Below are 18,669 nucleotides of genomic sequence, written 5' to 3' on the forward strand. Positions count from 1 at the left end.
ATAAGAGACAGACCCAACCCTCCCTCCTCTGCAGATCCTCTCTAGCTCAACCCCAGACCTGCAAATCTCCTTTCTCCAGGCATGGCCAGTCCCCAGCACAGCCCAGTCCTCTCCCAACAAAGCAGCTGGGAATGGGCTGGCCCTCCACAGGAGCCAGACACTGACACATGTCTGGAGGAGACTTGAAATCCTGGTTTGCTGGGTCTGCCCCGGGGTCTGAGTGTGGCCATGCTCACATTACACATTTTATTTGCAAAGGAGAGAATTTCCCTGCATGCAACTTACCCCTCTGCAAAATGCCAGGGACTGGGAGACTCACAGCAATCACACACATGTGCTTCCCAGTGGCTGTGCTGGTGTGTGCCTCTCTCTCAGTGCGTGCAATCATGTCACTGTGTGTGAATTTACACATGCAGCTTCCCCAGGGGTGCATGCCTGTGTGCAGAGCTGCATTGGGGTTGTGCTGCCTGCATGTTGTCGTGCGTGGTACTTTGGCCAGCACCAGGCAAGTCAGCCCTGTCTCTGCCTGGCCAAACCTCCAAGGAGGCAGATCCTCCCATTTCTCTAACAACCTGTGCCAGGGGAAGAAGTTTTTCCTTACATCCAGCACAAACTGAAGAGATGCAACCTCTGGCTGCCTGAGATACCATCTGCCACCACAGAGATGTTCTCCTCCAACATCTTTGCCACTTCTCTTTAGGTAGTTGCATGTTGCTGCTAGCTACCTCCTGGCCAGCTAAACCAGCCCAAATCACATAGCCTCACCTCGTGCCAATATGTAAGAACACATAGCCCCCTTGTAAGGGGTTACCTGTGAGGCAGCGAGGGGAGAGAAGAGGGTGGTAGGACCCAAGCCAAGAGCTTTGTGCCCATCTGACATGGTAAGGACAGATGTGACTTCAGGATCTTGGCTGAAGGCAAGGAGCAGAGGTCAGGGGGATGCTCCACTCCCTACAGCCCCTCAGGTTCCAGTGCTGCTGTCCCAAGAGCATCAGACGTCAAGAGCTGCAGTGTGGGGGTCCCACTGCACCCCCCTTGCTCTCTGCAGGCTCTCACTTGCCCTCAGCCATGCCTCTGGTGGTGCTGTGCCAGGAATGGAGCCAAGTCCTCTGTAGCTGGATCAATTCAGTGATCTAGGCTGCAGCATAACGCAGCAAGCTGATATATTGGCAGAAGATGGAAGGCAGAAGGGCTGAGACATGGGAGCCCAGAAACCGTCCCTGGCACTGCCACCACCACCTAGGGCAGTCTGCCACTGCACCCAGCCAGAGACCCAGGGCCATCCCAGTCTCCATTCCTCAGTTTTTCCAGCTTCTAAACTTGGGTGGGTTTTGCTTGCCCTAGGGTGGTATTTCAGAGGGGGAGTTGGGATCGTGGGGACAGCTTGGGGAGCAAGGGACTCCCAGGAGCACCTCAGCTCACTGGAGAACCAGGCAGAGAGAGCGTCTCATGTGCCCAGCAGCCTCGAGCGGCAGGAGGCGGACATGGGATGCAGGCACCAGCTCTGCCTGCTGCAGCATCCTGGCTGTGGAGGGCTGAGTGGGGCCAGTCAGGAGCTGCTGCGCTGACACAGCCTCTACCCCAGGACTGCTAGTTTGTGGTGCTGGGGTGACAGGGAGGGTCTCAGGGCCAGAAGCTACTGGCCAATGTGTCAGGGATGAGAGGTCCCTGCTAGGTGTGGGGACTTGCAGATAACATAACATTGTTTTTTCACATTTCCCTGCTCTCCAAGGGCTTCCCACATGTTGCCTCTGCTCCCTGCCTGCTTCATGGGTCTCTGGGCCAAGGTTGTGCAGGAATGGGTTAAAAGGCAGCTGAACTGTGTGGATGGGGAAGATGGGTTCAGGCCACGCTTGGGTTCAGTTGGCATGGTACAGGGTGGATTTGCATCCCACCAAGAGGACTAGGCAGAGTGCATCTTCTGCAGGTCTGTGCATGGCATGGACCCGTGAGGGACCAGCAGCCTTCAGATATGGGAGCAGGAGTCTGGGGTATCTCCAGAGCCCTCCCAGCCAGTCAAGGGACCGAGTCCTTTTGACTCAGTGCTTGTTTGCTGTGTGGCACCAGTAAGCAACCCTGAATCCTGTAGCACCCCCCACAACACTCCTAATCGCCCTAATCCTCTGAAACAAAGTATTAATCCTGCAGAGCTCAGTAAAGCAGAGCGGGGTTACTGCGCTGTGCTATGGCTAAACAGTGCTCTAATCCCAGAACAAACTGCTCTAATCCTGGCGCAAGGCTCCCCGCCCCCCACCTGCCATCGGATCTGTAACTGATCTGCACCGTGGGGCAGGGATGTGGCTTGGGGCGCTGATGGACCAGGGCCACCCTCAGCTGTCATCCCAGGGATGCTGTGGCCATGAGGGAGGGCTCAGGGTGATGGGGTGTCCCCATGCGGCTGTGTGGATGCACTGGCCAAGGGGAATGGAATGGGGACGTCCGAGGTGAGGCTGCTGGGACTGTGGCTGAGGCAGCCAGGCACCTGAGCCCTCTCCCCTCCATCCTGGACAGCTCTTGGCAAGGGCTGTGCTGGGCTCCTGCCCACCCCATCGATTGGCTTCAGCAATATTTAAAGCTCCCGTTTAATTTCCAAATGGAGAGGAGTGGTTTCCACTTGTCTGGCTGGCTGCGAGCATTTCTAGGTCTGCGGGGCTCCAGCATTCACGCCTGCACCAGAGCTGATGAGGAGGCAAGTAAGGAGGTGAGGGACAGAGTACCTGGTGGGGGTGATGGGGGTGTCAGGGTGCCAAAAACCAGCTTCCTGCTTTCACAGGGTAGCTTGCTGCACCTTGCTGGGACAAGGCAGCTCGGAGCAGCACAGGGCGTGAGCAATGACAGGAGCTGCAGAGCCTGAGCTGGCCAAGCCACGCATGCCTGGCAGCCTGCCCATGGGGCCATTTCAGTGCACAAGCGGACAGACGGGGAGGGCTCTGCAAGCGGTAATTGCCTCCTTCTCCCCATCAGGCAGAAGGAAGATGATGCCCCCTGGGGCTTCGCGCCCTCCCCTGCCACTGCTCAGCTCATTTCTACAGCACCAGGCTGCACCCCAGCAGCCGTGGATCCTAGTCCTCCCAGTGCCTCAGCCCCCCCAGCCCCACGGCAGCACCCAGGTCTTCCCATCACTTGGCAGCAAATCCCAAAGCAGCCTGCAGAGACACTGGTCACATCAGCTTCTTCCCCTGTGCAGGGCAGCGGCTTCCCTTGGGTCAGAGCCGGGGCTCTCACCCTATGCTGTGGATTCCCAGCTCAGCCCCGGTGAGTGATGTCCACTGGTGTTTCAGGGGTGGAAGTCCCGGGTCCCATCCCTATTGCAGGGATAGTTACTGTACCCAAACTGGGCAGCAGCAAGAACAGCTCCCGCAGGAGCAGGTTCATACCTTGGTCCATAATGTGCTCTGGCCAGTGTGATTCAGTGGCTGTTTGTATAAATCTGTTCCCCTAATAGCCTTTGAAGACCGCGCATGCAGTTAAAATACTGGCTGAAATATTTATTGAGTCAATTTTCAACTAACATAAACTCTGTGCTTACTAAGTAAAAAAAAAAAATCACTCTCGTTTTCCGTGAATCCCAGAAACGCAAATACAGCAGTCAGTGCCGGGCGGGCTGGGCCACCATCTGCCCCAGGGCTGCTGCTTGACCAGGGAGCCGGCCTTGAGCCTGCCCCATCCCTGGGGATGAGGGGTACGAAGGGGAGATGCTCTGCACTTCGGCACTGCCTCTGCCAGCTCCTGGTGCCTGTGGCCTCGACGGGCTGTGCGTGCTCTCCCCCATCTTCGCTTTCTACCTGGGTACATCTGCTTCTTGCACAAGGGACCTTTGTTCGCTCCCCCAGTGCTGGTTTAGCAGCTGCTCTGGACCTTTCCTTTGCAGACACCCAGGCCATGTGTCCTGCAGCCTGCTCCGCCTGGGCTCGGCCCCGGCAGCACTGAGCTTCCTCAGCCAGAGCGGCTTTGCTGGGGCTCTGCATTGAGGAGCCTTTGTCTTCCTTGCGGGGGAGAGGGGAGGGGGGAAAAGATTTGCAATGAAAATGGAGCGGTTGCTATTTGAATATCCCCAGCAAAAGAGCCATTAGCGCTAATAACAGCTTTCAGCACAGTGCAGAGGGCACTTCCCATCCGCAGCCTCAGAGCACTTTGCACTGAGCCATTTCCCCATCACATGAGATACGAGGAGCGCAGAAGCACCTCACCCGGGAGCGCTGACTGGTGCGGAGATGCCAAGGCTGCTCTTTCCACTGCTCTTCCAGAGCTGCCAGGGGCTGAAACAGGAGGGCAGGGGGGCGGGGACCCAGCTCCCTACCCCACAGCCATGGCTCTGGAGAAGCCAGTGCTCTAGCATAGGTGGCACTTCACTTGTCCTCTCCACTGGGGACTGTCTGTCAGCCCAAAAAAGGTCTCTCAGGGAATATGGGTTGGAGATGGGTTGCCCAGTTCATCCTGCAAGGTCTTCCCTCAACTCCTAGAGGTCACCTGGCCTGTGGACAGAGAGGGTGCAGAGGGACACCTACTAGCCCAGATGCCAGCAGAGCCAGGGGATGCAAGGAGTGGGACAGGCAGGGAGCTGGTGTGAGCTTCCCTCGCCACAGTGCAAGTCGAGGCAGGGGATTGTGGGAAGATTTTCCAGGCAAAAAATGCAGGTCTGAAGCTGAGATCTTCCTGTAACAGAGCTGAGCTGAGAGCACTGCACTGAGAGGGGCTGGGGAGACGAGCTCCGACAGGCTCCAGCGATAAGCAGGAATTAGAAATGCATTAGAAGCTGCTTCAAAGCCCTCCAGATCGGAGCAGCACATCTGATGCTGCAAATGCTTTCTGCTGAAAGGCAGGCAAAGCAGGCAGTCACATGGGTGCTCGCAGCTCGTGTCCCCAGGGTGACATGGGCTCACTAGCCACCACGCTGCTGGATGGCTGGTACCAGGACTGTGCAGCCACCCTGGCCCCTGGGTGCCCCGGCACAAGTGTCACGTCCTGGGAAAGAACCACGCTCGCCAGCACCCATGGGCACATGGAGGGTGCCAGGGGATCGGAGACACTTCTGCACCCAGCTCCTAACAGGTCCCAGCCCCTGGCGTGTTTGGATGCAGGTCTGGTGTGGATCCTTCTGGTAAGTCACCCCCGGGTGCAGGGGGCAGGTGGGATCTGGGGGTTGCAGACAGGGTTTGTAAGCTGCAGCTGCAGCTAGGAGCAGGTCTGTTCTCCTGGGAATACTGCTGTCAGGGCAGTGGTACCCCGATGTGGGGGTGACAGGTGATGCTGCCACCCTGCTATGAGTGGCTGGTGCTGGCCTCTCAGTACACATAACCAGCTTTGCTCATGGGGGTTGGGTTTTTGTCTGGCTTTCCAATATGCGGAGTGCGTAGAGCCCAGCTTTGCTGGGCTGGACTCCAGCCCCGTTCTTCCAGACAGGTGTTGAGTGGATGTTAGGCAATGCTCCTTGCTGCATTGGCCCTGGGAGGGGATGTGTTCAGCTGGGATGGTGCCCCTCTCCAGAGCAGACATCCCAGCTCTGGTTAGGAATCAAACTCACCTTCATTCCTCAGAGCAGGACATTCACCCTGTGTCTATTTTATAAATCTTGCCAGGGAAGAAAATATGCCAGCTTTGAGTCCCATGGGGTGATGCAGAGGCCCAGACACAGCAGTGGGATCCCAGCCAACAACATTTCCACCAGAGAATCTCGTAGTGGGGAGATGACAGCCCTCGGGCCCCATCCTGTACAGGGCTGATCCCTCCTGTATAAAGGGGACTGAGGATGCTCAGCCCTTGGAATCACGGAGCCCCAGCCCTGAGGGCAAAGGGAGGGTGCTGTGTTGGGGTGTGGAGGTTAACATCAGGGTCCTGCTCCTCCCACCAGCCCTGGGGCCTGTTTGCATGCTGTTTATTTTTATCCTGCGCTTGATGGATCGGTGCATGGCTTCGATGTTGCCAGATGATTTTCCACCAGTTCCATCACATAGCAATTTAAGGTTAGTCCTCACTGCCAGAATGAGTCAAAAGCTTTTAAAAAGCCTATAAAGCAGACATCTATCTTGCCCTGGTTTTATTCCACTTTGTTTATTGCTGAGGTCACCGGCTCGTGTCTCAGGGAGGAATCCAGGTCACCGGTGACGGTGATGTGGGGTGAGGGAGGTGCTCCCTGCCTGGCTCTTGTGGAGCTGGGACACCTCTGCTTTTGTGTACGAGTCCACATGACGGCCACTCTCGCCTCTGCATGCGCTCAACACAGGGCTGCATGCCTAGGAACAGACCATGAAGGACAAGTGGACTGCAAGGGGCCGGTGATTTCAGACAGCAGCGACGCTGAAAGGCTGCGAGCATCAGGAAGCTGCAGGAGACAGACCTAAAAATACCTCCCCAGAGAGGAGCTTTCTCCTTGCAGAGTTCAGCAGGCGGCAGCGAGACCCAAGTGGTAGTTGGAAAAGACTCAAGGGAGAAGGAGGTTTATCCCCATCAGGGCAGGGGCTAACCTGGGAGCACCAGCTAGAGGATGCTGGAGATGCCCTGCTGTTGGTTTTGGGAGGTGCTGGGTGTTTTCTTCCCAAAACCATGTCTCTGCTGTCACATCAGATGGTGGTGGGGTCCCCTGCTAAGCAGGAGCTGGATGCCCCTCCAGACCACTGTCAGGAACATTCCAGAGAGCCAGGGAGGCACAGGGACACTGTGCTTCACAGACATTCAGGCAATAGGTTAGGATCAGCATGACCAAAACACATCCCTTAATCCTCCTCTCAGCCCTCCCTCCTCCGGCTCCAGCAGTTGCCATGGAGAAAGCACCACAGAGCACTTCTCACCCCCTACCCTGGGTGAGACCCTCCTCCTAGTCCTCTCTCTCTCTGTTTTCCTATTCCAGTGTAAATCCTGCTGGTTTTCCCAGTGAAGCATCACTGCAAAAGCCCTCAGACTTTTCCAGTCTGGCTTTCATCATCCACATCTCTTCCTCCTGGCTGGGACAGTCCTCATCTGTCCATGCCCCCACCCAAACCTGCCACAGCCAGGACTCTCAGACACCCCCCCTATGCAGACACCCACCTCACTACCCCCAAATCCAACCTCCTGCCGGGCTGGCACGTGCTCTTGCTGCATCTCTCCCTGACTTTCCCCTGGGATGGTGACTGTGGTCCCTTGGGAGAGCTGTCACCCTGGCACCGATGTGGCTACATGGCCTCAGTGCCAGCATTGTGGGGAGGAAATGGCCAAGACCATGGTGGTGCAGAAAGCCCAGGCTATATATAAGTGCATAGTTACACCAGGGAGTGCACACACCCATCCAGGCAGCCAAGAGGGCACAGGGCCTCAGAGGCTGCCACTCAGCGAGCTGTGACCTGGCTCCTTCTGCTCATTCCCAGCCCCAGGCTGTGCATGTGCCAAACCAGGCTGGGCTTTTTGGAGAGTTATTTTTAAGACAGCTGATTTTGGGATGTGGCTGGCAGTGAGGATCCGTGGGGTCAGTGCAATTTAAGGGACAGAAGACTGCAGTTTGGAGAGGGGAAGGAGCAAGCAGATGGGCGGGATCTTTTATTTGGCATCTCTGATGTTTCCAGGGGAGCCCAGCTCACTTTGCAGTCAGAGTAGGCAATAGGGAACAGGAGGGCACCCAGGCTATGCCAGGAGGAGAGGACACATCACCTCTCTGCTCACCTCCAGTGATCCCTGGGCTGCAGAGCAGCTCTGCATGCACTTCTCTTGGTGGTCCCTGGGGAGGATGCAGCAAAGTGGTGCCAGCAGCACGCTCAGCCCTGACAAGTAGGAGGAGAAGAAACAGGAGGCAGAGATGCCCTCCGAGGTCTGGGCTCGGTCCATGACAAATGCAGCTGGTACCCTCAAGACTGGGGTGCTGTAGGGGTGTGACATGGGGCAGTTGCTGTAACTGCCTCCTGACCTCACAGTTCAGCTGCTGATCCGTGTCCTTGTACAGAGCGTGGACTCCTGAAATCCACCCCAGCCCCAAGATTGTGGTCTCTCTGTGGCCTTGTTTGACCCCTCCAAGGGAACAAGGGGAAGGCTCAGCTGCCCCATTGCCACGCAACATAGAGATGCCAAAACTACATGTGAATGAGCCAGTTCTTCCTTACAGTGCTACACAGATCCCAGCCTGCCTCCTACACACCACATCCCAGCCTGCATTAGCTGTCCAGGATGTAATGGGATGGGAAGGCTGGTGCCAGAGTACGTGGGGCATCCTTTCAGCTACCTGGAAAGCTGCTGCCTGCTGCCCACCTCAGGAGGGGCATTTCATGTTTGGGATAGTATTGAAGATAACTCTGCTAGCCAACAAATGGCTTTTGAGAAAAGCTTTGCAGGAAGAGCCGTTATAACCTGCTGATGCCCAGCTGTCTCCCCAGGGAAGCACCCGTCTGGGAGCAGCAGCCTGTGCAGGGAAGGGCCCTGGCACTGCTGTGGTTGCCAGGGCCAGCTGTCTGCAGTGCCCTGCAGCCTAAGCACCACTTGCTGCAGCCTCCAAAACACTCAAAGGTTCTGTGCAAAATGCCTGCATGCCCCTCTCCACCCTCCCTCAAGCTCAAAAGTGGCCCCAAGGGAGAGCAGGTGCGAAATCATGCAGAAGCAAACCTGCGGGAGATTGCCTTCAAAAAGTGCTGCTCTAGAGCAGGCAGACCCTGCCGGAGTAGGGGCTGGAAAGCTAGCTGGTGTCCCAGAGCTCAGAGGTGAACCCGGGAGGACAATAGCTGCTTTCTAAACCAGCCCAGCATCAGCAACCAGGCCTGGAGCTCAGACGGTTTCCTTGTATGATAGAAAGAGAGACTGACACATCTGCCTGTGCCCCAGGCCAAACTGCTGCCCTCAGCATGCTCTTGACACCTGGATCAGAGAAGGGCAAGTCTGCAGGGGCTCCAGTAGTGCCGGAGCTAAATTGGGCTTTGCAGGAGGCGTCCCAGTCTGGCTGCTCCACTGGTTTTCTCCCCACTGATGCCTGGCTGCATCCCCACCACACCAAGTTGCCTCGGCGCCGGCCCTGGTGCCTGCCTGCACACTGCTCCCTCCGAGGAGATGGGTTTTATACCCAGCCACCCTATCCCCCCTACTCCTCTCTGCAGCCAGTCAGCAGGACCTGGCTACCTAGCTCACCATAGATGGGCAGCTGTGGGCTCTGGAAATGCACAGGCACATGGATGTTGGAGTGTCCAGTTTGGGCCAACACCTCTGATTTTGGGTAAAAACGGATAAGCAGTGGCCATCTGTCTGCACAATGACCTTCAAACACACACAGCTCCCTCTGTTGGCACACGGGGAAGAACAGGGTCCATTCCAGGATCCTTTGATTTGACCCCAGCAAAGGGCTGACTGTTTCCTTGTCCCTTTTTTTTTCATCATGAGCTGCCCCACTCCAGGGAGTGGCAAAGGGGGTCAAGGAGTGCTGCAGTCCATGGCTGTGGTCCAGCAAGCACTTATGGAGGACACAGAGGCTTGAACCCCTTAAAGCAGAGTCTGGGAGGCGCCAGGGGAGGGACAGGATCTCCATCCGTGTCAGCCCCTGTATTCACAGGGTTTGATCCACCCTGCCAAGACACCAGCCTTACAAGTGGGGATGGGGCTCCCACACCTGGCTGCATGCTGCAGCAAGCCAGCGGTGCTGGGGCTGCACCTCTGGTGCTGGAAGGTTCCTGTTTACCCCCCAGGTGCCCACCACTCCCAGCATCCCCACTGCCCTGGGGCGCCCCACAGCTCTGGCAGCCTCAGCCATGGGCTCCTTTGGAGGTGAGGCAGAGCTGGACTGTCAGGAAGCACCAGAAGCTGGTAATGACAACGTGTCCACCCATTTGTCTGTAATTAAAAGTTGTGTGTAGAGATTTCCTGTGACATGTCCCGTGAGTCCAGCTGCAGACACGGCACTGCTGAAACCAGGAGATGCTAATGAGTGCTTCTGCATATTAAATAGCTTGTTTACATTAAGACAACAGCCGGTGTAGCTGGGGGAGGGAGAGGAGGTGGCTGTAATCTTCACTCATGCTTTCTGCCCCAGCAGCTTGCTGCCTGCCAGCCCCTCAGGAAGCTGCTGAACCTGAGTGTGGCTGCAGGCATGGTCCAGGGCTCTCAACAGTGATCCTACCACCCTGTCTCAAGCGCTATGTGTTGGATTCATTGTCCCATCTCTGCTGTGGTCTTCCTCTCTGCTGTGGACCAGTGAGGGCAGGATGCTCTGCAGCACTCAAGTTTGCCCAGAGGTCCCCTGCATGGTGCTGAGGCAAGGGGGCTCTGGGGGAAAAAAGACTCAGCTGTCCACCCTGCCTTAAGCCTGATGGCATCCACTCTGAAAAAGACCTATTCTCAATGGCTCCCTGGGCATGGTGTCCTGGAGGGAAGTGGTAAAGGTAGACCTCTATCAAGAATGCACGATCAGGACCACAACAGAACTCACCATGCCCAAGACCTGGCCACAACACTGTTCTCCCCTGCCCAGCACATCCTGTGTACAAGAGATACAGGAAAGGTGCACAGGCCTTCACTGCCCCATGTCCGAGCTCTGGAGATTGCTGCACCCTGGTCACAAGACTGGCAGGATCTCCCCATGCCGAGAGGGAGAGCACTGGCACTGGGATCCAACTGGTGTGGGGTAGCACAACTGGCCCTTCCCCACCAGCATGAGGGTCCAGGAGGTGAGGGGTTGCAGGGTCTGTCCTGGCCGATGGTGGCCTTGGGCAGCTGCAGAGAGACAGACCCTGACCCCTTCCCACCTGGGTGCTCCTCACTGCATTGCTGTGACAACAGGCACCCCAAGCCCTTGGGCCCCTTCGTGGTCCCAAGACAGCCCCTCATGTCTCTGCAGGGCAGGCACAAGGGACACAGCTCCACCCCTAATGACCCTCAGGCTCACCAGGTTGGGGGAAAGCTCTCAGCAGGGCAGGACACAGGCAGCTTCCTGCATCAGCATGCAAAGAGCTGGACAAGCCTGGAGAGAAGCAGCTCCAAGGACATCAAACAGCCTCAGGGTCTGTCCCCGGTCTGACAAGGTCCCTGCCCAGGCTGTGGGTCACCTTCCCCAAGCACCATCCCGTGCCAGCAGCCAGTCTCCATCCTGCACCCTGCAAGCTCCCACACCCCATTTCACCCCAGCTACTAGGACATCTTGGGCTAGAGAGATACTGGTACCAGCATCACTGCCTTCTCCCCCATCACTGAGGCACCCTTGGGGGACTGATGAGTCCCCATCACCCTGAAACTGCAGCTTCAGCTCTGCTGCTCATTTCTGCTGCCTTCGGGAGAGCATCTCACTGCCTTGCCACTGGGGTGACATGCACACGGGCTTCACATGTGCCACTCGACATCCTTGCCCAGCATTATTCCAGATTCTCCTGCTAAACACATCCCGGGAGCCCAGGCTTGGCTGAATGATTGATGTGATCGCTGACAAGTTGCCTGAGCTGGGCACTGTGGAAATGTCTCTTCCTACATCTTCCTCCAGGGACAGGCGAGCATCAGTGCCAGGAGCTGCAGGAGCAGCCTGAGAAGGGCCCTGCTTTGCAAAGGCAGACCTGGTGTTGAGGGAAAGCTGAGCCCACTATTCTAGGGGAAATGCACCCCACAACCCAGAGGCAACAGCTGGATCATCACTGGTGTTGTCTTTTCCCCTTGTTCCCTGTAGTGCCTGGAGCAACTTCTTTGAATATGGTCCCCTGACACACATGCCTGAGCAAGCCAAGCAAGGGTAGAGCCTTCGATCGGGACCACAGATGCCTCCAGTGGAGGAAAGACTGCAAGCAGATGCAAGAGCAGTGGGAAGCAGGGCTGCATGAGCTCATGTCGGGCTGCTGAGGAGTCAAGGCAAGTGGCAGTCCTCCACCATGCAGAGGGAAAGGCGAGGGCCCACAAGACCCCAGCATGTCCTGGGTGACAGCACCAGGTCTCCTCTGCAGCTGTATTTAATACTGCTCTGCTCCCAGTGCCTCCAGAGTCCCAGACCTGTGCTGCCCACACTCCAGACACTGCAGGAGCCTGCTCAGACCCCCTGACCCCTTAACCCACTGCCCGTGGTTATACCCTGGGTGAGAAGGACCCTTAGGGATAAGAGATGCACCATGGGGTGAGCATGGTGGGGCTGGGTCAGAAAGGTTTGCTGCTTTGGGAAGCAATCCTCATGTGTGCCCACAGGTGATGGATGATCTGCACATAGGCTGCACCAGCCAGAGGCTGCTCAACCCTGCTCTGCTCTCCAGGGCATTGTCTCTTCCCAACCCCATGAAAAAAACCCTTTATCTACCTCTAGGGCACCACTTCTTCCCCAGTCTGTCCTACAACTCATGTGAGGGGGATGGTCAGTGCCTGGTCCCCTCCATGTTCTTTCCCATCTTCTGCAGGGTCGCTTGGGCAGAGCTGTGCTGGGGCTGCCTGGAGGAGGAGGCACTGCTCAAGGGCACAGTCGGGTGTAGGACTAAGACAGGCTTGACCCCAATGTTCATGGTCTTCAGATGCTGTGGTGCAGTGGGAAGGCTGTAGCAAAGTTTTTTTGGGAGACCAGAGGCTTTCTGGGGTCAAGAGAGTCTTGGGAAGTGGGATAAGCCTCTGGGAAATGTCCCTTCTCTTGGTGCATGGCATGGGGCACAGCAACATGCTGTGCTTGGCACCTAGGTGCCCCTGCCTGGGGATGCATCGCTGCCTGGGTGATGGGTGTCCCTCGCCGTGAGTCTGCCTGCCCACACAGGTTCCCCAAAGGCTGCAGCTTACACGCCACTGCAAGCAGCCAAGGTGCCACCAAGTGCCAGGTGCTGATCCCTCCCCACACTCACCAAAGTGCCGGGTGATGCATTTCCCTGCCACCCGCCCCCGTGGTGGGCTGGGAGCTAGCTGGAGCAGAGCAGAACAGCTCAGGGCCACAGTGTGTAGGTGGCTGGCCATGCCCCCCATTAGTGGGTTCCTCATCCCACCTGCACCCCAAGCATTGCCCACCCCTCTCACAGCTCCCCCCAGCCCACCCAGGCTTTGCTTTATATGGAGTTGCCAATCGCAAGCATTTTAAATGTTAATGACGACGTTTCAGATTTGTAGTGGAAACTAATTAAAATTGTTATTGTTAGCGGGTTTGAATTGCCCAGGTGTGAATCATTATCCTCATTAAAATAATCAGGGAGACGGGGATGTGACAGGAGAGCAGATGGATGAGAAGCAGCCTGAGCAAACGACCTAGGTGGTGGAGGAGCCCTGATGCCCATGGGGAGTGGGGGCAACCCTGGCCAAGGTGGCGTGGCCCCCGGGTCTGGTGCAGCCCAGCAACCCCTGAATGTGGGCTGCTCCACAGAGGTGTCCCACTCATGACCCCCCACATGCCAGGGGCTGCAGGGCACTGCAAGTAGGGTGCTGGGATTTGACAGAGCAGGAGCAACGGCAGGGAGAGGCTGCAGAACAGGATGGGGTCATCACTACATCAGTCCTCCAGCATCCCTCCTGCTTCCACCAGAGCAGCCTTCAGCACTTCCTCATTGTGCTGCTCCATGTCTGCCCAGCGCGGCATGTGCCAGGGGAAGGGGATGGTCCATGGAGCTGCGGGGTCTGGTCCCCATCCCATGAATCCAGAATGGGACTGTACATCCCAGCAGAGCCCACCCCAGCCTCGGAAGATTAGTGGGTGCTGGAGGCTGTGGAGCCCTGCCTGCACCCCTGCCCACAGCTGCCAGAAGTGGGAAACATCGCATAGCTCACAGCCAGCCCCGCCGGAGCCAGCCAGGCTGTGAAGCGCCCGAGGCTGGTCCTGCCCTGGGTGGACCCGCGTCGCGCAGCTGGCCTGGCCCCTGCAGCCTGTCTGCAGGGAACAAGGGCCCCTTTCTGGCGGATGAATGGGCTCAGTGTGTGCAGCCCCCTACCAGACCCTGCAGCCCCAGACTGGCCGCTGCTGGGCGGCAGGGCTGGGGTCAGGGATACCCTGCGGGCATGGTGCAGCAGGGCAGCTATTCAGGGAAAGAGCATGGCCCTCTCAGTGCTCAAGGTCGCCTTTGTGCCATGCACCCCCGAGCAGGGGCTCCGCTGGGTAAGGCGGTGACACCAAACGGAGGAATGATGGCACATGGCCAGCGTCAGGACTCTACCCCCAGCCCCTCCCCACTGCAGCCAGTTTTGTCCCACCCCTTGTCCCCTGTGGGTCCAGATGTGTGGGTGGCCCTGAAGACATTCTTGCTTGTCCCTGCCACTGGCCACCAAGACTCCAGCCCAGAAAGGTGGCACTGGGAGCTGTGGGGCAGCTGTTTTGCCGGGGCAGGTTGGAGCGCATCTCTCAGGCACAGGCCAGAGATGACTGTGGGGATGTGCTGGCCAGGTGGCACTCAAGGCTAGGTTATCTCATGTTTTCATCTATTGACAAATGTATTATTGATGATACATTTCCCTGGACTTGGCAGAGCTCTGTCCATGCTCCAATCATATCCATCAAATAAATCTCAGCCAGGCTTTGCCATTGCTGCTGAATTAATTATCTCCAGATTGTTTTTTCATAAATATTTGACAAGCACTAACAATGCAAGGCGTGAAGCCCCCTGGTAATTGTGTGGCTCCAAATTACCCTTAAAAGGCAGTTGTTACCTTCAGCACTGCAGAGCTAGGGCTGCTTCAGGGGGGATGTAAAGGCTGGGGCAAGACCTCGATTGAAGACTGGCTGTTCCCCCCCTGGGCTTTTGGGATGTCACACAATTAGGAGTAAATGGGGCACAGCACTGAGACCAATCTAATTCATGCACTGAAGGCATCCTGAAGCAACAAGGACAGCAAACTGGTCCCAAAAGGTTGAATACATTCTGCATGGGGCAGGGATCCTACCTGCAAGGGTGCAGTGCTCTTGCAGTTCTGCACAAAGGTGATGCTCATCCTCCTCTGCGATAGCACAGCCAGGCTGCTGAGCAGTGTGGCATATGCTCGGGATGTTCGGATGTTATGCAGCAGAAAGTCTTGGCATGATGCTTGCTTGGTGTGTTTGAGCTCTGATTAGCCATGGGGTGGAAAACCTAAAACGGGTAACCCAGTACAGAGGCATCTCTGCCTCTGCCCTCCAAGCCTCTCTTCACTCTGATGCCTTCAAACAGTTCCTGCCTTCCCCCGAGGCTTCACAAGCTCTCTTCAGGGCACAGAGACATAACCTCCATGACAAGCCACTGAAAAAGCCGTGGGGTTCAGCCTTGAGGGTGGACTTCAGGCACCCCGCCTGCACAGCCCCTGGATGGAGGGCTTGCTGCAGGCTTTGGGGACAGGCACCTGGGAGCAGGAAACAACCCTGTGCCAGGAGGCTGGCACCCTGCCTAAGGAGGTCCAGGGCTGCACAGCTCAGGGGCTGTGCCCCCCTGCATGTGCCCACCATGCACACCCACCCCAGCCACGCTTCAGCAGTGGGGCTGAGGTGCCGGGAGGGAGTGGGCACCCAAAAGCAGTCACACAAATTGCTAGTGGCCAGAAGGCTGGCAGAACAAAAAAAAACAAAACAAAAAAAAAAAACCACAACCAAACAAAGCAATAACTGGAGGCTTTACAAGTCCGACTAGAATTGAATCTAGGAGAGAAAGTGGAAGCTTCCCAGAAAAGCTTGCAAAGCAGCCTGCAGTCAGGAGGGAAATCTTTGCTGGAGCAGAACCCACCATGAAGCAGCCCAAGCAGCCGGCCTACAGATCTCCCTACTGGGCCAGACTGAGGATGCAACCAGCAGCCAGGATGCTGTTGGCTCAGTGGCAATGGGACAGCAGATAGCAGACATCGGAGACTTCCAAAAAGCTCACATAAATGAGCAAGCACGAGGACTTCAGGAGCTAAAGTGAAAAATGGTCTCATTGTGTTGCACTATGGTCCAATTGTCAGCCTCAGAGCACAGGCTGAACCACCCTTCTGGAAGGACCAGGCTGTCCCATCACAACAGCATCCTTTCTCCTCTCTTTTACCTCACAGCCCAAATGCAGGCAGTTAGCAGGTGCAATGGACCTACCCCCACCAGAGACTATTCACACATAGCAGAAGTCCTGGTGTCTGCTTTAGGACAGGCATGAGCTGAGGAGAACCCTGCTCAGAGCAAATTTCTGTAGGATAACGCCTCCTTTTCTGGCAGGAGGAAGATGTCTGGGCAGACCCACACACACTGCAAGGACTGGCAATGGACCAAAGTATGGACGTTGAGCTAGGCTGGGGCTGGCAAATTAAAATGAGAGAAAGGAGGCCAAGAGCACCCGAGAGATGCTGAGACTGGCTCTGAGGCTGGAATCATTTTTGCAGATATGTGCTGGGAGGGGACTAAGCCATGTGCTGGGGATGGGAGCATGAAGCCTGCGCACAGAGAACTGGGCCGGCATAGGGAAGAGTGACTCTGAGCTGGTTCTAGGAGTTATCAAACAATTAAAGATGTGATAAATTTAGTCTGTGGAACAGGAAATTGGCAATAATGCAGAAATGAAAGGAAGCAGTTGAGCTAACTGCTGGGCACTCTACAAAATTGGCTATAAAAAAGAAGGACTGCCATAAATATAAGGGCAGCCATGAGAGGACACTGCTGGTAATGAAACCCCTGCTCCCCATGTGGGAAATGGGGAGACACAGAGCTGAAGCTATGAGGATATCAACCACGGCTGTGCTCATTCAGGACGCACAGCTGAACAGCAATAATGGAAGGCCAGAAGCAAAGTGTGTGCTGGATTCACTCACCCCTGCTCTGAATTGATGGTATTAGACCAAGATGCTTCCAAAATGAAAAGAAAACCCCACCGCACCATGCGAAGGGGGCTGACCGGAGTGTTGGCCTGGGCTCCCATGGAAAGAGTCCCTGAGGAAAGGTACCTGTGCACAAGCTGGGAAAGTGCCACACTCTGGTATTTGAACAGGCATTGGGATAATGGGTGAGCTAATTGCCTTGGATTGCATTGCATCAAACGAGCACATAATAAATGGCAGGATTGGGGTCAGGCAAGTGCAGCCCGTGGAAATTGCCTTTGAAGCTAGAGCCCCAGTGAACAACAGTCTGCAGGGAAGCTCTCAGCAGCGAACACAGTGCTCTGCCACTACTGCAGCCATTCTCCTCCTGTGCAAGCAACAGCAACAACAGTTTCACGACAGAACTGAGCTAATGAATTGTTAAGATTGACTGGAGCTATTTTCAGCTGATCCAGGACAAAACATTCAGCAAAATTCCAGCTACAGGAAAAAAAATCAAAACAGCTGCTTTGTGTTCAAGAGGCAGGAAACAAACTCTTACGGGGTTGCAGGCATGTGAAGGGCCCCTTGGGTTGGTGCCCACCACTCCTGCTTTCCCTCTGCCTTTGTACGGAGGTGGCTGGGGGATTTGCCCTACTCTGCTCTGCTGCCAAGTGCTGAGCCTGGGGGTTTGGCTTTCCTGGGCCACCAACAGATAGCTCCTCCAGGCTGGTGGCCGTCCCCAGCAGAGCACAGATAATCATCCTCTGCAGCTCTGCCGTTTGCTGATGTCTGGGAGCTTGAGCCTGGCTGAGCTTCACACCAGAGGACGTGGCATTGGTCACCACAGATGTCCTCATGCTGGACAAGCAACACTAAGGTGTTGTGACTTCTGAAGACATGGCCCAAGCAAAAAGCTGGTCTGGGGAAGAGCTTTGCGATGTCCACTGCAGAGAGGTGGTCTGTCTCACTGCAGCCACCTGGAGCTGCTGAGCTGTCTTACAGTCCCCCCAACCCCTAAACAGCAGGGGTGGGTATGGCAGACAAGGAGTCTGGGGAGATCTTGGGGAGCGTAGGGGGACACAGACACATTGGCTCTGGGTAGCGACTGTAGCAGACCTGCTCAAGACCCTGCACAGTGGCCTCCACCCAGGGCACTCTCCGAGTCTGCTTTCAGCCCACTCCTGGTTCATCCCCTGGGATGTGGTATGGATGCCAGCCCACACCCGCAGCCTATCTGTCCTGCTGTCCTGCAGCCAACCTTCAGTCCTTCTCTGTTATGCAGCACCCAGGCAGTGGGTCTGACCACCTCCATGACCAACACAGTGTAAACTCTCATGCCAGGCTTCAATAGAAATTAGGTTGGCTTCAGGCACAGAGGCCCCAGAAAGAGGTAGAACAGAGGAAATCATGTACTAGAAAACACTCCCCCCCATCTGCTGTAAGCCTGTACCTCCATCTCAACAAACGTCAATTCCTCAGCATCAAGACTGTCCCCCCTCAGGTCCCTGCTGACTCCCTACCCCTCTGAGCGGCCCTCGGCCCTGCTGTGCCACAGGCTGCCCACCATGAGCCATCCTGCCCCATCCTTTCCCCGTGCCTGGCTCTGGGTGCTTACCCAAGACCACTGTCTGCTGCAAGCTGGATGGTTGCAGAGGTGCTGATGCAACCCTGGCAGTGCTCAGACCTCCCCCCCGGCATCTCTGCAGCCACCTGCACCCTGTACCTGCATGAAACACTGAGGTGAGCACAGGTTGGGGATACAGACTTGGGGACAAACCCCTCAGCACCTGGGGAGCAGCAGTATGTCAGACTCCTGCTGTTTGCAGGGCTTCTGGCTCAGAGAGGGTGTTGTTTTGGGGACCTCTGCAGTCCTCACCACCCCTCACAGCCAGAGGAGAGCCCCAGCCGCCAGAGAGTGACCTGGTACTACATAAGACTCACAGCATAGGCTGGTGCTTTTGCAGAAAAATTGGTCCAAGACTAAAAATACTCTCACCTTTCAGTGCAGACTCAGGCAGCAAAGCAACAGGCTCATCATGTGGCAGCAGCCAGAGCTGGGAAAGGAAT

The sequence above is a fragment of the Athene cunicularia genome (assembly GCF_003259725.1).
Source record: "Athene cunicularia isolate RWA chromosome 13 unlocalized genomic scaffold, athCun1 chr13_part1, whole genome shotgun sequence".
Classification (NCBI taxonomy): domain Eukaryota; kingdom Metazoa; phylum Chordata; class Aves; order Strigiformes; family Strigidae; genus Athene; species Athene cunicularia.